This window comes from Oncorhynchus gorbuscha, linkage group LG11 (assembly GCF_021184085.1).
Source record: "Oncorhynchus gorbuscha isolate QuinsamMale2020 ecotype Even-year linkage group LG11, OgorEven_v1.0, whole genome shotgun sequence".
Taxonomy (NCBI): Eukaryota; Metazoa; Chordata; class Actinopteri; order Salmoniformes; family Salmonidae; genus Oncorhynchus; species Oncorhynchus gorbuscha.
Window position 1 is genome coordinate 53525882 of NC_060183.1, and position 21852 is coordinate 53547733.

The window sequence follows — 21852 nt, forward strand, 5'->3', positions numbered from 1 at the left end:
ACAACCATCTCTGCAGATCTCCACCAATCAGGCCTTTTTCATAGTGGCCAGACGGAAGCCACTCCTCAGTAAAAGGCACATGACAGCCCGCTTGGAGTTCGCCAAAAGGAACCTAAAGGACTCAGACCACGAGAAACAAGATTCTCTGGTCTGATGAATCTGAGTGTCACCTCTGGAGGACACCTGGCTCCATCCCTACGGTGAAGCATGGTTTTGGCAGCATCATGCTGTGGGGATTGTTTTCAGCGGCAGGGACTGGGAGACTAGTCCTTAATGAAATCCTGCTCCAGAGCACTCAGGACCTCAGACTAGGGTGAAGGTTTCACCTTTCAACAATACAACGACCCTAAGCACCCAGCTAAGACAACGCAGGAGTGGCATTGGGACACGTCTCTGAAAGTCCTTGAATGGCCCAGCCAGAGCCTGGAGTTGAACAAAATCTAACATCTCTGGAGAGACCTGAAAATAACTGTGCAGCTACACTCACCATCCAACCTGACAGAGCTTGAGAGGATCTGTAGAGAAGAATGGGAGAAACCCCCCAAATACAGGTGTGCCAAGCTTGTAGTGTTTAATTGTTGCCAAGGTCCTTCAACAAAGTACTTAGTAAAGGGTCTGAATACTTATGTAAATTTGATATTTCCGTTTTAAATTTTGTATACATTTGCTAAAATTGATAAAAAACAGTTTTTTCTTCATTATTATGGGTTATTGTGTGTAGATTGATGAGGGGAAAAAAACAATTTAATCCATTTTAGATTAAGGCTGTAAAGTGAAAAAGTGAAGGGGTCTGAATACTTTCCGAATGCACTGTTTGTTACTGAAAACAGACGTCTGACCCGGCCTATCCCCTTTTGTCCGTCTCCGAGATGGATGCCTACAATACCGGTCTCATGAAGTCTCTTCCGGCCATGGGCTTGACTGTGATTGGAAGGGGGATGAGCGAGGGAGGAGTGACGGACAGAGGAGGAGGGGGATGGAGATGGGGAGATGGTGGATCATGGCATAACGTGGCTGTTGTTCACCGGTTGGGGTCACAGTGAGATGTATCACTATGACAGATGCTTCTCCTGGAAATGCACCACTGTGCATTGGTTGGCTGCTGAGCTCTCAGCATCGGTTGGAAGACTTCCCGCTTGGAATTCCAATGCTCCCTCCGCCGTCAACATACATTTTCCCGACCCTCTGCACCACGTGAAAAGAAAGAACACAAGAGGGTATTTCTGGCTCCTTGCCTGCTCGCGTTTCGACAAACTCAGCCATCTTGTAGACACACGTCTGTTTCTAGCTAACTAATTCAGAGTTCCGCTGAAGCTGTATTTGCCAGATGAGTTTACTCTGGATTCCCAATTCTCTGAGTTGGAGACTATTTGCTCGATCTGCCTTTTTATTTATTCTTCTCTCCAAACAAAGGCGTCTGTTTGGGCGGGATCCAAATATAACACAGAGGACAGAGGGTTCAGAGGTTTTAATTGAGCAGTTACACAAATTAATACAGCAGCCGCAGAATCATTGTGGGTAGAATAATGCAGGTAGTGCTGCTCTGTTTGTATGCCTTAGTCATTGGCTTAGAAAAAAGCGACAGCTATAAACAAACAAGCAAACAAACAAACAAACAAACCATTTGATTACATAATGGCTTATGCAACACCTCACAAATAGTCTCCCAATACCCGGAGCAAAACCATATCAGCATCTGTTCTAACTATTCAAGTGGCGTGCAGAGGGAACTTTTTCTCCTTCACAAAGTTCATTGAAGAACCAACTGTCCATTATATTACACATTATATTAAACTGTTCTTAGAAAGTCTTTGAAATAAGTTGCAAAAACGGCCTGGCCATGAATACATCGGTTCCTTATCACTGTTAGTAGTGATTAGTAGTGAAGAGGAGGTATTATTAACACAAATATACAGCTCTATATTTCCACCGAAAATGTACATGCTGCATGTCTTTCTAAAAATGCTAAGATTCTTGAGAATATACTCGCTGCCTGCACTGCAACATTGGGCACCAGATCAAACTCGGATCCCGTTGGAACTGCAATGGCCTCACTTTCTTTCTCTTATTTTATAAGATAAAAAAAAAACTGATTATGGAGTCACCAAAGGGAGGTCCTTGGGTCAGGGACACAGGGATTTCCTTAGTAACCTTGGTACGGGACTGGTCTGGGATCAGATTTGTATACAGTAACACCATCGAGCACAGCTACAGTATGCCAGATAGTCACAGTTTCCTTGGGGGCTACCTTGCAGCATGCAAAATGGTTGAGCAAAATGTTTGAGCAATTCTGTTCATTCAGTCTTGCAAAGTGGGTAAACCATAGAAAGCAAAGCAGTTCCTAGTCTCTAGTGTAACGTGGTGCTTTTTAGTGGTGTAAATTGTGTGCAATACCCCTGAGGGCTTCACTTGAAACACGTGTTTACTTCAAAGTAAAAATCCTAAATTGGCTTTTGAAGAAAACTGTTCTGTCATTGGGCGGGGACAGGTTGGTTGCTTAACCAAGTGTCCTCATCAAATTCCGAAGTGCTGCCAATCTTCTTAGCAGCTTAGTGCTCCTCTGCTTTGCCCAGCATGAACATAGATTTAAATCAGGTTATCCACAAGGGGGGCTGCCCAAACAATAATAACGTGGAGATCTTAAATATGCTAATCACGCACAGCTGCGTGTGGAATAGTTGAGGATTAAGCTCTTTTCACCAGCTTAATGTAGCCTATCAGTGTCTGAGGAGTTATAATTAATGTACTATCTTACATAGGGATCATTTTGAGTTTAGCTATCGATTTTGGTTTACCTGAAACCTTGCTGGTGGAGTGAGTGAGCAGACACATTTAACCATGCAGCTGGCAAGCTCTTTGTTGCTGGACAGTTTTAACAATCAAAGTTCCACTTGATTTAACAGCTGGTCCAATGTCATCCAATGATGAATTAATCTGGATTTAATCATGTTTGCTCCCAGGAGACATCACCATGAGTAGTTTGATTTTCTCGTGGTCATTTGTGGCTCAGTTGGTAGAGCATGGTGCTTGCAATGCCAGGATTCCCAGGACCACCTATAGGTAAAATGTGTGCACGTATGACTGTAAGTCGCTTTGGAAAGAACGTCTGATAAACAACATATGTTATATGTAACATTACTATGCCCAAATGTGAATTACGGAAGATAATGTAGAATATACTTTTGGGGGTTGGTTCTGCTACTAAAGATAGACTCAGCAATATGACATCATCATACACAGCGGGATGACTTCCTGCTTATAAAAATGACAATCTGACAAGACTGCCACTGCTGTCTGTTTCCAATGTGGCGATGGCTCAAAGGAGAATGTGAATTGTGGAAGAACCACTGGTGGGATCCCTGACATATTTTGGGTTCTGTTGGTATTGATGTCTGAAGCCTATGCTAAATTCCTACAAGATTCATATAGGACTCTTTTGCAAGGGTTTCCCTCTGTGTATATCGGGCTGTGTTTACACAGGCAGCCTAATTCTGATCTTTTTTCAGTAATTGGTATTTTGACCAATCAGATCAGCTCTGAAAGAGCTGGTGAGAAAATATCTGATGTGATTGGTCAAAAGACCAATTAGTGGAAAAAGGATCAGATTTAGGATGCCTGTGTAAACGCAGCCATGATGTCAAATTGCTCAACCAACACATACAGTTTTCTTCTGAAGGCCATACTAGTTAATATGGATCAATATCTATATCTGACATCGACATATGATGATACTTGTCCACACATTTGATCTAGCTAGCTTTAAACTGAACACTTACTTAGCATCGCATGATTTACTATATAGCATTACAATGTAGTTATCAATCAGTGTAAATAACACATAATGCAGTATGAGTGAACAGCACCACAAGCTTCCACTTGGTGACCAGAACTCTCATTGACTTGGAAGGGGAAGGGATATGGTAATAGAGCACGTCTACATATGAGCCGATCTCTCTCTCTCATACTAAATGGAGTCCTTGGAGTTGTTCTTCCATAGTCAAGGTCATTGTTTACTGACAGTGCTTTTACACATCTAAAACACTTCCTCTGAAAAGTTGAAAGTGTATTCTGTAGACTTTGCCTGCTAATAACTTCTCGGCTTTTACAATGTGTCCCACAATCAAAGACATTGATTGATGTGGTTGTCCCGACTTCGAGGGCAGAGAGAAGCTGCAGTTTACTTTGTTGAGTAAAAACACTTAACAAAGCAGGCAGGTTGCATCAAAAATCACACAATCGATGTACTGCCCACAAGAAGTCCATTCCAGTTCATTGTTTACTTTGCAGTAATGCATTAAAGCGTGCGCCTATGAAAAAGTTTTTATGCATGTTCAATTGCTCTTCAGGTTTATCATCACAGTATTGCATTGCATTATTCAAGAGGACAGATCTGCTGATAACAATAAGCTGATTGTTTATTCTCTGTTGTTCTGCTGCGTTTCCAAAACAGTTTCAATATGCAAATCCAAACAGACTGTGACCTTATGAATCACACTCTTTGCATATTTTACAATTGTCCATGGAAAGAGACACACTGTTATATTTTGTTGGCGGAAATATGGTGGGGTCAACCAGGTATGCCACCCATCTATGGCAAGTAATCACTCCTCTGTTGCTATACATCTTCAGCTGCTAGGAACAACTTTACACCAACATTAAGTGTCTCAGGTGGATACTCTTGTGAAAAGTGATAGGTTATTTTCTTCTCTGATTCATCTTACATTTTCTAATAGTAGACTGTGTTTCAAAGCAAATCAGATCACAGCTCCTCCCTTCCAATAGGCAGAAAATCAAAAAGGAAGTACCCGTGCTAAGGTCTATTCAGCGCTGGTCTGACCAATCAGAATCCATGCTTCAAGATTGTTTTGATCACGCGGACTAATGTGTTCCAGGTAGCCTCTGAGAATAACATTGATGTATGTACGGACACAGTGACTGAGTTCATCAGGAAGTGTATAGGGGATATTGTTCCTACTGTGACTATTAAAACCTACCCAAACCAGAAACCGTGGATAGATGGCAGCATTCGAGCTAAATTGAAAGCGCGATCCACCGTATTTAACCATGGCAAGGTAATTGGGAATATGGTTGAATACAAACAGTGTAGTTATTCCCACCGTAAGGCAATCAAACAGGCAAAACGTCAGTACAGAGACAAAGTGGAGTCACAATTCAACGGCTCAGACACTAGACGTATGTGACAGGGTCTACAGACAATCATGGACTACAAAAGGAAAACCAGCCACATCACAGACACCGACATCTTGCTTCCAGACAAACTTTGCCCGTTTTGAGGATAATACAGTGCCACCATTGCGACCAGCTACCAAGGACAGTGGGCTCTCCTCCTAAATTGCTCACACAGTCTTACAGTTCATCTGTGTGTATCTTAATTAAGATTTACTTAAGAGATTACACATGAAGTGTATATTCGGTCATCGTCTCTGCGAGTTTGAGAAAAAGCTTAGAGCACTTTCACTTGTTGTGTGTGTGAGTGTATGAAATTGTGGATGTGTGTGTTTGTCCGTACATTGGTGTAAGTGTGTGTGGTCTGGCTTGATCCCATTTGTAGCCACTCTCTCAATGACAGAGATTTCTACCCCACAGATCCCTGACCAGTGCGGTACTGATGCTCATTTAATTTAATTACACTTAGTCAACAACAAAGAAGCAGGCAGAGGAGATCCACACTAATCACATTAGAGCAGGGGGAGATTGGTCCGTGTGATCGAGTGATTTGGCCACACACGGCTGGGCAGCCCTTCACCAATAACATTCAGGCCTGCTGTTGGTTGTTTATGAGATTGAGCTGTCATTCAGCCATCACTCACATTTAAGACCCCTATCCCTCCTGTCTCTATTACAGACCCTAACTGTCAAGGGGAGAGGGGCTGGTGTGGGCGTCAGTTGGTGTGACGTGGGTTAATAATGCTGAGTCCACAACATGGGCCCTGACCGGGCTGAGAGAGAGAAAAAGCACCAATGGAAGTTGAAGCAATGTTGCAGTTGGCACTTTGGTTTGTACCCATACTTTATAGCCCCTGAACGGGCCATTCCCAACCTGGCCCCCCATACTGTAATGACCATCTAATCATAGTAATGCAATGAAGGAACATTTCAGACCATAACACTGCTGGAGAGGAAATAATACCCAGATACATTGGGTTGTGTTCCTTCTCCAAGTGTCCAGAGAGATATTATAAGCAGTCTTAATCACTCCTATGACCTCATCACCTGTGAAGGTAGACCTAATCTTATTTAGAACATAATAAAGAAAAACGTCTTCACTTTCAACATGGGCGTATCAGAAACCCTGCAAGGTGGGGGGCCCACAAACTCTGCGTTGTTCAAGATGGATAAATAAAAGGCAAGACCAAGTGGTGCACAAAAATGCTGCAAAAAATCTTTATCTGATCAAGCTCTTGCCAAATCTACCTAATACATCAGCAAAGTTACCACCTCGCCCTAGACTGACAAAACACCACTACAAGTGGAAGCTGGTAGGCCTACCTATGCAGCAGCTAGTACTAGCAGCCTCCCAGTCCAGACAGAGTCCTCACTGCCTTGGCCGGCAATGACAGTAGCCTTGCTCCGCCTCTTCGTCCTCCCCTTGAGAGTAGTGACAGTTCCTCTATTGAGAGTGCTGCCGTCCTTCTCCTCCTCCTCTTCTCCCAGAAAACCAAGCTGATGACTGCCAGATGCCCAGCAGCGCTCATGACAGCCACCCTCTGTCTGGTAAGCCTACGAGTGATGAGACGGATAGCCCTGACAGCGTGGTGTCAGATTTCCAATGTGTAATATAAATAGGCTACCAGCTAATACTGTATATACTGTAGCTACAGATAGGCTAGTAGTCTATACTACATTGTCTGCATAATGAAACAATCCCCAGTAAGCTATTGTTATGAAAGTGGACTGATTAATATTATTTGACAATAAATAGGGCAGACTGGTTTTACGCAGCACACATTTTCTCTCCAAGCTGCGAGAAAATGTGAGGACTGCTAAGTTAGGCTATTGGCCAACAGGACAGTTGCATACACTAAAAATACTATAAATTGGTTTCTGATTACTGATCACTGCTCGGCCTCCGACTGCAAGGCACTACAGAGGGTAGTGCGTACGGCCCAGTACATCACCGGGGCCAAGCTTCCTGCCATCCAGGACCTCTATACCAGGCGGTGTCAGAGGAAGACCCTAAAAATTGTCAAAGACTCCAGCCACCCTAATCATAGACTGTTCTCTCTGCTACCGCACGGAAAGCTGTATCGGAGCGCCAAGTCTAGGTCCAAGAGGCTTCTAAACAGCTTCTAAACTCCTGAACAGCTAATCAAATGGCTACCCAGACTATTTTCATTGCCCCTCCCCCTTCTACACTGCTGCTACTCTGTTATTATCTATGCATAGCCACTTTAATAACTCTGCCTACATGTATATAAATGCCTCAATTACCTTGACACCGGTGCCTCCCGCACATTGATTCTGCACTGGTACCCCCTGTATAAAGCCCCACTAGTGTTATGTGCTGCTGCTCTTTAATGATTTTTTCTACTTATCTCGTACTTTTTTGGGGCGTATTTTCTTAAAACTGCATTGTTGGTTACGGGCTTGTAAGTAAGCATTTCACTGTAAGGTTTAAACCTGTTGTATTCGGCGCATGTGACAAATACATTTGATTTGATTTGATTCGTGTGCTGTTATGTCGAAATTCATTTTGCAATCTGCAATGTTTGAATTTCCCACTTTAATTACTGAATGTCACTGACGTAGAGAGGTGTAGTCGCAGGTTTAGAACTACTGAATTAATTTATGCACTATAAAACAAAGTGGAATGAAACCCAAACGCTGAGGTGCTCACAGTATATCTTCATAAACAAAAAGGCATAGGGTGAACCCAAAGTGCAACATATAAAGTACTCAGGAAATAGTAGGAGAGATTCCTCTCAGGAAAACAAGTAACATCTATAATGACTGACAAAGACAAATGGCATAGGGAGTATAGAGTGAAAGAGTTGGGATTGGAACCAGGTGTGTGTGTAATGATGACGAGACAAGTCCGGTTTTAATGAGTGAAGGGCGTTTGCCAGCAGTAGGTTCGGCATCAGCTAGAAGGCCGGCGTCACTGAAAGTCTGAGCTGGACGGGAGGGGGAGCCAAAGCGAAAGCTGGTGTGACACTGAACAAGTAAATACATTATTGCCAACAGCCAGTATCTAAATAGCAGCATTGCGACACGATAGGCCTATAGCTTCATGAAACATAAACGTTAGGCTTGACATGAGAAATGACGACCAAATAAAAACAAACATGTATCCATTAAAGCCAAGCTATAGGCTACTACAAGCAATAGCACCACATAATCTTATAGTCTATCGATAGGCAGGCGCATAGACATCACAAATTCAGAACCATGGACAGTGATTGTTGGTCTCTACTTTGTGAGTGGCTGATGCACTAGATTTGTTTTTTTTCTTAGGGTTGGGGAGAGGATCAATGGAAACTGCGCTACGCTAGTGACTTTCATTCATTCTGTGTGTGTGAGTGCATGAAAGTTGTATGCATCTCTCTCTCTCTGTGTGTGTGTGTGTGTGTGTGTGTGTGTGTGTGTGTGTGTGTGTGTGTGTGTGTGTGTGTGTGTGTGTGTGTGTGTGTGTGTGTGTGTGTGTGTGTGTGTGTGTGTGTGTGTGTGTGTGTGTGTGTGTGTGTGTGTGTGTGTGTGTGTGAGTGAGTGAGTGAGTGAGTGAGTGAGTGAGTGAGTGAGTGAGTGAGTGAGTGAGTGAGTGCATGAACGTGTATGCACGTCTGTGTGTGTGCGTCTGCGAATGTGTTTGTACCGTGTGTGTGTGTTCTAGCTTCACACAGTTCCAGGGGACCTAACTGATCCAATTTGCGGCCGCTATCTCAATGACAGAGACTTCCACGCCACAGATCCCCGACCAATGTAATACTGATGGTCATTTAAGATCAGGCACCACACCCTCATGGGGTAATATATCTTCCCTTAATCATATCACAACATTTAACAGTTAATTGTACACACAAATATACTAGTTTTTAGTATTTCCTTTATTTAAATATTGTATTAAAATATACAAATGCAGTGATATCTCATTAAATATGTGCATATTTCCATATCTCGCAAATCGATTTTCTGGACACTGGATGAAGTTTGGTCTGTACCCATAATTTATAGCCCCTGAATGGGTCATTCCCAACCTGGCCCCCCATACTGTAATGACCATCTAATCATAGTAATGCAATGAAGGAACATTTCAGACCATAACACTGCTGGAGAGGAAATAATACCCAGATACATTGTGTTGTGTTCCTTCTCCAAGTGTCCAGAGAGATATTATAAGCAGTCTTAATCACTCCTATGACCTCATCACCTGTGAAGATAGACCTAATCTTATTTAGAACATAATAAAGAAACACATCTTCGATAACGATACAAATGATGGATTTGAGTGTATATATACACACAGTGTATACACATACAGTACACTTTACAGTAGAGGCATCACAAGATCATACATTAGAAAACTATTTTAGTCAATGCTCCAACTTGGTCCTTCTTCCAGGTATTTTTTTAACCTGGGAACATTCTGTACTGTGGCACGTACTGTATCTTCATTATCATGGGAATGTGAATGGCATTCCACTAGCATTACACACCATCTGCTCAGGCAGCTCTAACAGGTCCCCTACAGTATTTGGCATCTCTTTGTGCCTGTCACATCCGCAGCATTTCCCTAGAAAAGAGACCTTCGGTTCGCTTTGACAGTACCACATTCAAACACTACTCAACGTCTTCTGTTGACAAAAATATGTTTGTTTAGTGTGTGTAGCGGAACTTCAGAGGAGGGAACTGTCACAATGAGACTTTTCAGACATGCAGCGGGCTGGCATGTGAAGTCATCGTCACCGTTTTCCAGACTTCATCATACTACTTGCTACTTACTTACGATGACACACTCACACCATGGTAATGAGGGTAAAATATGTATCCAGGGAAAATAATGAGTTCCTTAGTCGTAACCATTATTGCATTTCCCAGTAAATATCTGTAGAATCGTTTGTCTTTGTTAAGTAATCTATTACTGTCTCAGATTGGACTACAAATGCACAACAAAGATGCAGATGACTCATAAGATCTTCAAAACTGGTGCTGTTTTCTGTGGAATGTGACATAGAGGTGTAATTTCACATCTTATTTATGTCATGTTTTTTTTTACTTATCGTGTACAGTATAATGCATGACCTTGGAAACATGTGTTTAGCTTCAATAAGTCACTTCTTGAAAATCTAACATTGGTTTGATACATAGTGCCAAGAAATAACAGTGATGTTATTCATACCAAAAATGTATTCACACTTAAAGCATATAGACACCCATGTTGTTTCAACAGCCTGCATATAGTGCATCCATATATAAAACAAATTAGATGCCTCTTCGTTTTGCAAGATTAAGTAAGATTTACTGTTCTTGCGACTGTACTGTCAGAGTTGGTTACTGGGCTTAACTTTCCTTCAATATTGGAGGACGACTCTGGTTTGTCACAGTACGGTTCCGCTTCAGCACCGTGGACAGCTCTTGTGGAGGAAGCCAGTTTCAGCACCATGGACAGCACTTATGGGGGAAGCTCCAGTAATGTACACAGCCTTAAAGCCCAGACGCCCACTCACTCACTCTCCTGCTGGGGGTGATTACAATTTCATCTCAGTGCAAATAGTTCATTAGCAAAACCTGGTGATTTCGCCAGGGGTGGCCCGGGAAGCACATGAACAAAGACGCTCTGCTGCGCCAAAGCAGATGAATGGGGAGAAGGGCTGGAATGAAATGTCAAGCAAAATGTCATCAATGTAATCTGCTTGGAAAAAATAATAAATCAGGTCTCTTTGCAGACCCAGCCACTGACCCACACAAGAATTACAGCCACAACCTGGAGTTTATAAGAGAGAGAGAGAGAGAGAGAGAGAGAGAGAGAGAGAGAGAGAGAGAGAGAGAGAGAGAGAGAGAGAGAGAGAGAGAGAGAGAGAGAGAGAGAGAGAGAGAGAGAGAGAGAGAGAGAGAGAGAGAGAGAGAGAGAGAGAGAGAGAGTGCAAGGAGATATAATAAACGAGAGAAGGAAAGAGAGTGCAAGGAGATATAAAGAACGAGAGAAAGAAAGAGAGTGCAAGGAGATATAAAGTACTAGAGAAAGAAAGAGACAGAGAAGGTGAGAGACAGAAGTGATTGAGCGAGACAGCAGAACGAGAGCGGTAAAGAGAGTGTTCAAGGACTGCAGTGGGAGTAGCTGTCAAGCTACAAGGGGAGGGCTGCACCACTGTGGGATGCTACATAGGCGAGCGGCTCCGCACAACATCCCAGCATCCCACCGAGAAGCTCATCAAAAAGCCCTCAGCCACATCCTAATCACTGCTTAATGATTTACACAGAACAACAGTGTCTCAAGGCTTGTCTCTGTTTTCCTTTCCCATTGTACCCGCAAATGTTTTTATGTTCCTCTCGACAAGAGAGAGAAACAAACAAACCCTACATTCTCTTTAAAATGACATAGTTCGCCGAGAGCAGTGAGGGAAAAAAGAGAGTGCTGCTGTTAGATTGGCTGCTGCTTGCTGCTGTTTTTGAAATGGCTAGAGACCTGTTCAGCTCCAGCAATTTTCCTGCTGGAGAGAAGACGTGATGATGCAGATTGAGGCATTAGATACTTGATTGGGCATTTAGAGATGCAAAACCACATCAGTGGCACATCAATACAGTCAGAATTATTAAGATGAATCCATTGGCCTACGTGCACCGGTAATTGCGTGTAAGTATTCTACCCCCTGAGTCAATACATGTTTGAATCACCTTTGGCAACGATTACAGCCGTGAGACTTTCTGGGTCAGTCTTTAAGAGCTTTCCACACCTGGAAATACCAAATATGTCCCGTTTTGTGTTTTACATCTCCAGCAGAATAATGACATTGATGAGTACATGATATTCAGTTTAACTGGCATATAGTATGTTCTATGTTCTAAAACTGCAGTAATTTCTGTCTGACAATATATGATCATGACGGGGCATGCTAACATATCTGTATCCATTCATCATCATCTTCATCATCATTGTCAATATCGTCTCCCAGGTCTTCCTAACATTTTATGTCATTGAGTGAAAAAAACAACTATAGAGGTTTGTCAGACTGACTTAAAATAGTATCAATATTTGAAGCTTCTTAGTTTTCCAGTGTTTGCTGCACAGGGAGAATAAAGTGTTGTATCTGTCACAGACTGGTCTTCCCTGGCTGCCTGACCCTGATGAGACCCCTGTGTCACCATCTGATCCTGCTCAGATGAGGCATGACAAAGAAATACCCTTGTTGTACATTTATACATGATATTATCCAAGAATAGAATCAATGGTTCAATAATTGAAATGACCATTATTCCCAGATCCCAGACTGTAACCTACCCATCAACTCAAGATGGAACTTTCTATCCATTCACTGATTGTTATAATATGCTGCAAAATTAAACTGAGCTCCATAGACTGGTCTTCCCTGGCTGTCTGACACTGCAGGGACACCTGTCACCATCTGATCCTGCTAAGACATGATGAGCATAGTGTTGTGTACTGACTGTGCACCATGACAGTAAAGCCTGTAGAGCTGTTAATACCGTGCCAGTGTGAAAAGTAAGGAATTAGCTAGGGAAACTGACAGGTCGACAATGTTACATTGCTATAGTAACTAAGAAAAACTCACATTACGCAGGAAAAATGTCCGAATATCGGTCTTCACTCATTTGGACACTGGTTTCAATGTTTGATTCAGGTCTAGTGTGACAGAGACAAAAATAATAGCTAAAGTTAGTGAGCTAGCTAACTAACATTAGCCAACTTCTAGCTAATGGTATAATGGTACAACCCTAATTGATACATCATCCAAAGCGTAACAAAGTAGTAACTTCACCATGCTCAAAGGGATATTCAGTGTCTGCTTTTTTCCCCATTGTTACCCATCTACCAATAGGTGCCCTTCTTTGTGAGACATTGAAAAAGTGCCCTAGTCTTTGTGGTTGAATATGTGCTTGAAATTCACTACTCGGCTGTGGGACCTGACAGATAATTGTATGTGTGGGGTGCAGATATGGGTTAATAAGTCAAAAATCATATTAACCACTAGTATTGCACACAGAGTGATTCCCTGAAATATATTATGTGACGGACTAAGCAAATCCTTACTACTGGACGTATTTACGCTTGACATAAGAAAGGGGTTGAATACCTATTGACTCAAGACATTTCAGCCTAAAAATGTTTTATTAATTTGTAAAACTTTCAAGAAATATATATATATTTTGACATTGTGAGGTATTGTGTGTAGATCAGTGGCACGAAATCTAAAGTTCAAGCTGCTATACAACAAAATGTGGGAAAAGTCAATGGGTGTGAATACCTTTTGAAGACAATGTAGGCTACTCTGTAAAGAACATACTGCACCAGTCAAAAGATACAGTATGTGCAAATAGCTGGAGATTCAACTAGGATGGCTGGAGATTAAACTAGGATGGCCGGAGATTCAACTAGGATGTCTGGAGATTCAACTAGGATGGCTGGAGATTCAACTAGGATGGCTGGAGATTCAACTAGGATGGCTGGAGATTAAACTAGGATGGCTGGAGATTAAACTAGGATGGCTGGAGATTCAACTAGGATGGCTGGAGATTCAACTAGGATGGCTGGAGATTAAACTAGGATGGCTGGAGATTCAACTAGGATGGCTGGAGATTCAACTAGGATGGCTGGAGATTAAACTAGGATGGCTGGAGATTCAAATAGGAAGGCTGGAGATTAAACTAGGAAGACTGGAGATTAAACTAGGATGGCTGGAGATTATACTAGGATGGCTGGAGATTATACTAGCTGTAAGAGTGGAGGCGGTGCTACTTAAAATGTCAATTATATTAAAACTCAAAATCTTCAAATCTGTAGACTATACCATAATTTGCAATGTTATGCATAGCTTGTCTGGTGTTATGAAGAAGTCAAGACGGGAAGCCTTCTGGAAAGTACAATGTAAATGTTCATAGCATTTCCCTCCCACATATCCACTAAGATCTGGTTAGGGTTAGGGTTGGAGTGCTCATCTAGGATCAATGTTGCCTTTTAAATCATAATGAATAACATTACATGGACAAAATGGACCTGATCTTAGATCAGCACTCCTACTCTGAGAGGATCTATGAATACAGGCCCTGTAAAGTAATATTACCCAAGTCATTTGTCAGCGCAGTAAACCATGCTCACGCCCCAGCATCAGTCATGGCTTCTTCATATTAACCCGATGACAGTATGAGAACCTTGCACCTCGTTAAATACTTTCAGGTCGCTCCTTTGGAATCCTGTTAACTTCAGAGAGTGTGAACTCTTATTTTCCTCTCCTGTTTTACGGTTTCTGTTATAAACCCTGCCATCAGTGCTGACGGAATTATTGGAGTTTGTTGAATTGTATATCAATATCAGGTCCTGAGTGAACCTTAAGTCAAGCCAAGCTCAGATTCTATTACTGTAACTTGTCTGTCGATTAGTGGAGTAAACTGGTGAGGTATAAGCAAAATATAGCACTTAGGAATAATCCAAATCACATCAGGCCTAGACAAGAATATACAATTATCACGTGTACATTTACATTACATTTAAGTCATTTAGCAGACGCTCTTATCCAGAGCACGGAGGAATCAGAACATTATGAAATACCTCCCTCCCCTTGTGCATTACCCCAAAAATATATACTGTATATATTTCACAGTTTATCCATATTTTTTTATATTTGGAATCATCGACCTTTAACTTACTTATAGTGCATTTTTGTCAGCACCATTGCATTTGTCACATTTACACAGGCACCAGTGGATTGCACCATCCTGGGCCTAAGTGTAGGACAATTAAACTGCCATTTGCTGTCAGAGGAATGGCCTTATGAGAATTGAATTGAGGTTTGATGAGGTGGTCTATAAGAGGAGGAGGAGGAAGAGAAGGAGGAAGATGGTGTAGCATGTGGTACTGGGCTGACTGCTGACTGCCCAGGTAACCTTTAGCAGATGAGATTGTTTCTCATTAGAGTAAGGAGAAGGCCAGGGTGGTAACCCCTCAATTCCTTCTCTCTCTTGCTGTCTCTCTTTCTCTCATTCCTCTCTCTCTCTCTATCCTCTCTCTCCCCCTCCTCTCTCTCCCTCTCCTCTCTCGCTCTCCCCTCTCTATCTCTCTCTCACTCTCTCTCTTTCCCTCCCCCTTTCTCTCTCTTGTCTCTCTCTCTCTGTCTGCTTCTCTCGCTTTCTCTCTCTCTCTCTCTCTCCTCACTCTTTCTCTATGACTGATCTGTCTCCATCCCCATGCCCTCTACTTGTAGGAATTGAGAAAATCATCATGGAAATATAATGACGGATGGAGCTGCTGGGTATTTGGACATCTGTCTTCTCTCTCACAGCTCAGCCAGAGAGCCCAGGCTGTATGACAGGACCATGGCCAGTGTGGAATAGCACGGGAGATGGAGAATTATCTTCAACACGTCTCCCTGCTACCCTCAGAGATCTGCCATTAGTAGGTTGTCAGTCTAGCAAACACCCCAGCAGCTTTCCAGGCAGGACAAGTCAGCTCCTCACTTCTAATAGGGGGGCATGGGATCATTTCTGCCTGGCTAAAGTTAGAACTATTTAGGTGATATGGGCCTGGAGTTTGGTGAGTGGCAAAACTACTGAGACGTAAAGATGATGAACTCAAAAGTGCAGAACAAATATTAGATTTTCAGCAACCAACTATAACAAATATGGCATAGGCAACTACAGATGTTGCTGTTTGGGTTTTGAGTGTAGAGTGTGCAATACTATTTGTTGTGTGTGTGTGTGTGTGTGTGTGTGTGTGTGTGTGTGTGTGTGTGTGTGTGTGTGTGTGTGTGTGTGTGTGTGTGTGTGTGTGTGTGTGTGTGTGTGTGTGTGTGTGTGTGTGTGTGTGTGCGTGTGTGCGTGTGTGCGTGTGTGCGTGTGTGCGTGTGTGTGTGTGTGTGTGTGTGTGTGTGTGTGTGTGTGTGTGTGTGTGTGTGTGTGTGTGTGTGTGTGTGTGTGGTTTAGTGCTTGAGTGCATGCATGTATGCATGTACTATATTTGAAACCATAAGCAAATGTCAGTCGATATTCATGTACAGAGCTCCTACAACTGTCGTGGGTGGTCTATATGCCACGTTAGAGGTAAATGTAATGCTGATCAATGGATGCTCTGGTTGTTTTCAACTGTGAATAAACCCCTAATATCAAAGGGAAAATATGAGCTTCAACTCCAAAGGCAATATTTCCATGACAACTTGTCTGTTGTGCACATTTTTGATAATTCCCAACAAGGTATGTCATCTTAATTCCTAGCAAGGTACAGTATGTCATCTTATCAACCCCATAAAAGTAATTATGTGGAGTCATCCACCTGTGAATGATATGAACCATGCACTTCTCAAAGCCGAACTAAAGGCCATTGTAAATGCCATTCGAAATGCATAGGCTCTGAAACACTGGAAAGCCAACTGCATTGCATAGGCCTTTTGACCATTTTCAGTACCATGGACAGTGACAAGCCAAATTAATCGCTTCTCTGGAACGTTTTCAGGACCATGGACAGACAAAATGCACAGCCCTCCATTCTGGAGCATTTTGAGGACACTGTACAGCACCTCCACAGCGTTTCTCAGCTTGCAGGGTGCAAACAAATCCCACAAGGTCACTGGTTATTCATTTACTGGGCACAGTGTACAGCTATTATTCCTCATTTGATAGATTGTGCGTGTGTGTGTGTGTTGTATGTGTGTGGGAGAGAGAGAGAGACCTGCGTAGATGGGTTTCATTCCTGACTGTTTTAGTTGATCAGGTTTCCATTGAAGTAGACACACAATTATGTAAAAGCGCACAATGTAGTGTAGTGCTCGTCATGCATTGCGTATGAGTCTATCTTTGATTTTATCCGGAATCTGCCTCAATGAATGGCCCGTCTGATTTTCAAACCAAGACCCTACACTTTTCTCCCTACACTTTTCTCCGTTTGCATATAGTCCGACTCGGGGTTGCTTTACCGTCTGTTACACTGTCTCCTTTGTCGTCGTCGCCCCCCACACACGCACACACACAGTTGAATCTTTATAATTGTTGTTTATCAACACAGAAAGTCACGACACGGTCTCTCGTTCCTCCTCCATCCTTCGTTCCCCCCTCTCTCCCCCGTTGGACTCATGTGTTCCAGTCCCACCCCTTACTGTCTGGCATTACCGTCCTCTACAATACAAAACGGTATTCTCAGTACCTCCCCCTAGTTTCGCTTGCTTTTGCACTCGCTCAGTCTGTGCATCTCTGACTACCTTCATTGACATCCACCCTACCACCTCTCCACCTGCGTACAGCTTTCACGGATCCGAGCTAGCCAGACCCTCGCTAGAACACATCGGGATATTTCTTCCGATCAGTTGAGCTCCCCCATTTCCCCTCAGGTCGATTTGGTCACTGTGTCTCTCCGTGTATCAATGTATACGACCTCGCCGAGCCGAAGGATTTCTCTCTCTTGAGCATGAGAAGGAACACCATCTCATCCGCAATCCAACATCTAAGATTGAGCTACCAGCATGCACACTGGATACATATGCTCCAGCAGAAGTTTTCGGCCAGAAAACTAAAGCACATTGGACCACAGATTCCCGAACAAGTGGGTAAATCAGTTTTAGGTAAGCCCTAGATAAGTTTCGTGTTATTTTCTATAAATACTCTACCCGTTATTACAGTAGCTGGAGGTTATGCTGTAGCCTCTGGACAGTTATGGCGATGTTGCATGATCAGCATGATACTGTCCTTTTTGGACGATGCATTTTTCTGCTTTATCATTGTCAGGTTTTGCGTCTTATATGTAGCCTATGTGGGTTTTCATGTGTCCAAACTACGTCGGTGTTATTTATCTAAAGTAAAAGTTACTACATGTCCATTACTGTGGGGCTGAACAACGTTAGATACTAGAACCTATAGGTTGCATTTTTTTTTTTTTTACATATGACTGACTGGAGACGGAGTGTTGGCAATGTATTGGGAGGAGGCTGCAGAGGAAGTCGAGAGAATGAAAGAGCGGATTGGAGAGGGGGAGAGACCACTAAGAATCAGTTTTCAGTCCACGCACACTTTCTTTCACATTGCCCCTCGCCTCAATGAATGGCCCGTCTGATTCAATCCAGGGCCCTATGAAGTTCGACGGCATAGCATCTTAATATGCTTGTCTATTCTTGTCTATCTTGTTCTAGAACACCCGCTTTGCAGCTCAAACGTTGATTCACATTGCCCTGTTGGTTTATATCAACATTACTGCAGTTGATTGTGCAATGGGAGTCCATATCAGTTCATCTTACAATATTTCATACGACATGTATATTGACCATTCTGTATTGCAACGGTGAAATGCATTACTGTTTAGCCTCAGTCTCTCTGTTGTTACGAGGCGGGAAATTGTGTGTCACTTATTTGATCTTATCCGTGAATAATTTCAAACAGATTGGACAGGTCGTGTGTGTGTGTGTGTGTGTGTGTGTGTGTGTGTGTGTGTGTGTGTGTGTGTGTGTGTGTGTGTGTGTGTGTGTGTGTGTGTGTGTGTGTGTGTGTGTGTGTGTGTGTGTGTGTGTGTGTGTGCGTGCGTGCGTGCGTGCGTGTTTGTGTGTGTGTGTGTGTGTGTGTGTGTGTGTGTGTGTGTGTGTGTGTGTGTGTGTGTGTGTGTGTGTGTGTGTGTGTGTGTGTGTGTGTGTAAAAATATGTATAACTATGGAATACCGGTATATGCGACAATATGATTTGCCTCATTACATTCTCAACACAGATATAGCCATGTTGGAGAGCTGCTCAATCAATAATTCAATGATGCTGATGTTAATGGCTAATTGATATCGATTAAACAGAACAGAACAATTATAATCAGGAAGGATATGTCATTTTTTGAGGTAGCACCAATGATCCAAAGTTGCCTCTCCCTCCGTTCCTTCAATGGAAGTTGTATGAGTGCGCTACTGTTCACTAACTGCGGGGGGAGCTCGCGCTCTTTTGCGCCATGTGTCACGTAATCCGCTACAGGCAGGATAATTGACTGATGTCGATGGATACAAAATTAGAAATGCAACTACTCTTTCGGTGTGCACATCGTTTTAACAACTAATGACTGTGTTCTTCTTCTTATGCTTCTTCTCAATGAGTTTCATACTTTGAATTACTTTTTTACTTTGTCCATTTACAGTATATATGTATCAATATTGTATTTTTAAATGGCTATGCGATTCTCAGTAACTTACTGTTCAGCCCTCTGTTCAGATCCCCCTCCCAGTGGCAGATAAATCATGGACTCTGTTTACTCTCCTACATTCCACATCAGACAGAAGTCATTTCAAACTGACATCTAAGATCAATTATCTGTTGACATCTTAATATTATTCAAATCATAATAATGTCATATAGCTGGGAATCTACCAAGATAGAAGTGGGCTACAGTAGCAATTTCAACAGATTTACTGTCATTGTCATTGTCAATATCAATATTGACATCATATCCATGCTATCATGTGGCCTGTCCTGTGATCAACACAAAGTTGAAAGTAAGTTGTCAATCGATATAGCTCTCATCAAGTCCCCTCTAGAGCCACAAAACAAAGGCTGTTTTATTTCAAATGGCTAATTCAATCTGTTGGCCTTTATATTGCCTACATGCTGGCAACATGTAATTATTTTCAAAGAGAAACAGCTCACAATCACAAATGCCAAAAAGAAAATGCCAGCAGTAGCTTGAGGCTACAGCTATGTCCCATGCTTGGTGACCCTGTGTTGACTAACCATTCAAAGACTGGGGGTACATGCTGCAGCGTAATGTTTTTGTGACGCGTGCTGTGCACTCCAATGATGGATTGATTGCAACCTCATGTTGCCATGATTCACAAAGGCAAAAAAGGACTACACACAAGGGTGCGCACAACACCTCCACACACACACACACACACACACACACACACACACACACACACACACACACACACACACACACACACACACACACACACACACACACACACACACACACACACACACACACACACACACACACACACACACACACACACACACACACACACACACACACACACACACACACACACACACACACACACTAATGGATTTGAGAGCATAGTAGCACAGTCTCCCTTAATAGATAAGCTGGGAGGTAGGTAGTGGTCCATTCTCCTTGAGTATGGACAAGAATATCAAATACAAGGTCTCTCGGTGCTGGAGCTAGAAGAGCTAACTGTCTTACATTGATTGCCAAGAGGCATCAAGCATCTTCACTATTGGCAGGACTAGCAGTGGGTGCTGTTTCCAGCTGGAGTGCCCCGGAAGGCTTCCTCCCAGGGGGAATAAAAAACCTGTTTTGATGGGAAGAAAAACAACAGGGGTCAAATCATGCCATGTCAGAGCAACACAAAACAGATGGTGAACTTCATTCCAAATCCCTGGCCTGCAATTCTCCACTGGGGCAGGATGTGTTAGTTGACATGAGGTTATTGTGGGATTGTTTGACTATTACCCCAAACCACACAGTGTTATTGGATAACAAATTGTCTCAAAGCTTAAAAAACATTCTTTAACCTGTCTCCTCCCCTTCATCTACACCGATTGAAGTGTATTTAACAATTGCCATCAACAAAGGATCATTGCTTTCACCTGGATTCACCTGGTCAGTCCATGACATGACAAGGTGTTCATAATGTTTTGTACACTCAGTGTATATTTGCACCTTCATCAGGGAGAGAACCGTGTCTATGTTAGACACTGGTGGAGAACTTGAAGATGAACAAATCTTGAACCACTGTAGAAGACATCTTTGTGGTTGTGAAATATCAATTTTTTATAACCTGGAAGTGGATGGAGTTGTATGGAAATGTGTAAAATGTAGATTTATTTGACGCACACAAACAGAGCTCGTAATGATTCACCCTGAATCAAGATACATACAGTCTTTACTGACATTCAACAAAGATGAAAACAGTCAATCAATTTCAGCCAAAACCTGTCGTCAGCCTAGCCATCGACCAGACCAGGCCAAAAACATGTTTACCTTAAGAAAATCCATTATGTGGTCAGTATAAATTAGGTTGACTCAGGTGCATGTCCACCTACTTACTGATCATTTCATGGATTAAACAAATCCATATATCTCTTTAAATTCACAAATGTAATCCCAAAATGTACCCAAAGGATAGACCAAGGAAAATGTGCATTTATTTGTGGAGAGTGAGGAACATAGCCTGAGGGACATTGATTGACCAGATAAGTATTTCTGGATAGACATTGTAGGCTGCAGAAACTTGTGAAGATAACCTTGACTTGAATCAATCCAATTTAGTGCAAGATTTTGTTTGGGGATTGTTTTTTACTCATCCTTTATAATTTGATAGTTATCGTTGCGCTTCTGATGGATTAGATAGACAATTAATTGTTGAATGTAATTAATGGATTTGGCAACTTTGTTGCACCTTAAACAGTTTTGCAAAATAAGCTAATTTGATTTTCCTACTTTTAGGCTGTAATATTGCTGTAGCCATGATTGAATATAAACGGTATTAGCCTCAGGAGAGAGAATGCAATTGAAATATAATAATGAAAAGGAAATCTTACGGCCTCTGAGCCTACATTGTTTACTGTATCTGGTCTTCTCAGATTTATATTTCTTTTGTAGAATTAAAAAAATCTTACAGCCTGCATTTTCTGTGTTTAGACAACATATTAGACAGCAGCATACGTGTTTAGAATAATGGATGT

The 21852-nt window shown here is 42.3% G+C and overlaps 1 protein-coding gene across 1 annotated transcript in view; it reads left to right on the forward strand.

The window, feature by feature from the left end:
• Nucleotides 1-17350: 17350 nt before the first annotated feature.
• The window catches only part of LOC124048942 (BMP/retinoic acid-inducible neural-specific protein 1), a 179507-nt gene continuing 175005 nt past the window's right edge, over nt 17351-21852 (forward strand). Inside the window, exon 1 of the mRNA XM_046370130.1 lies at nt 17351-17741. The gene's annotated coding sequence lies outside the window, so the exon portion shown is untranslated. The remainder of the gene's footprint in view (nt 17742-21852) is intronic.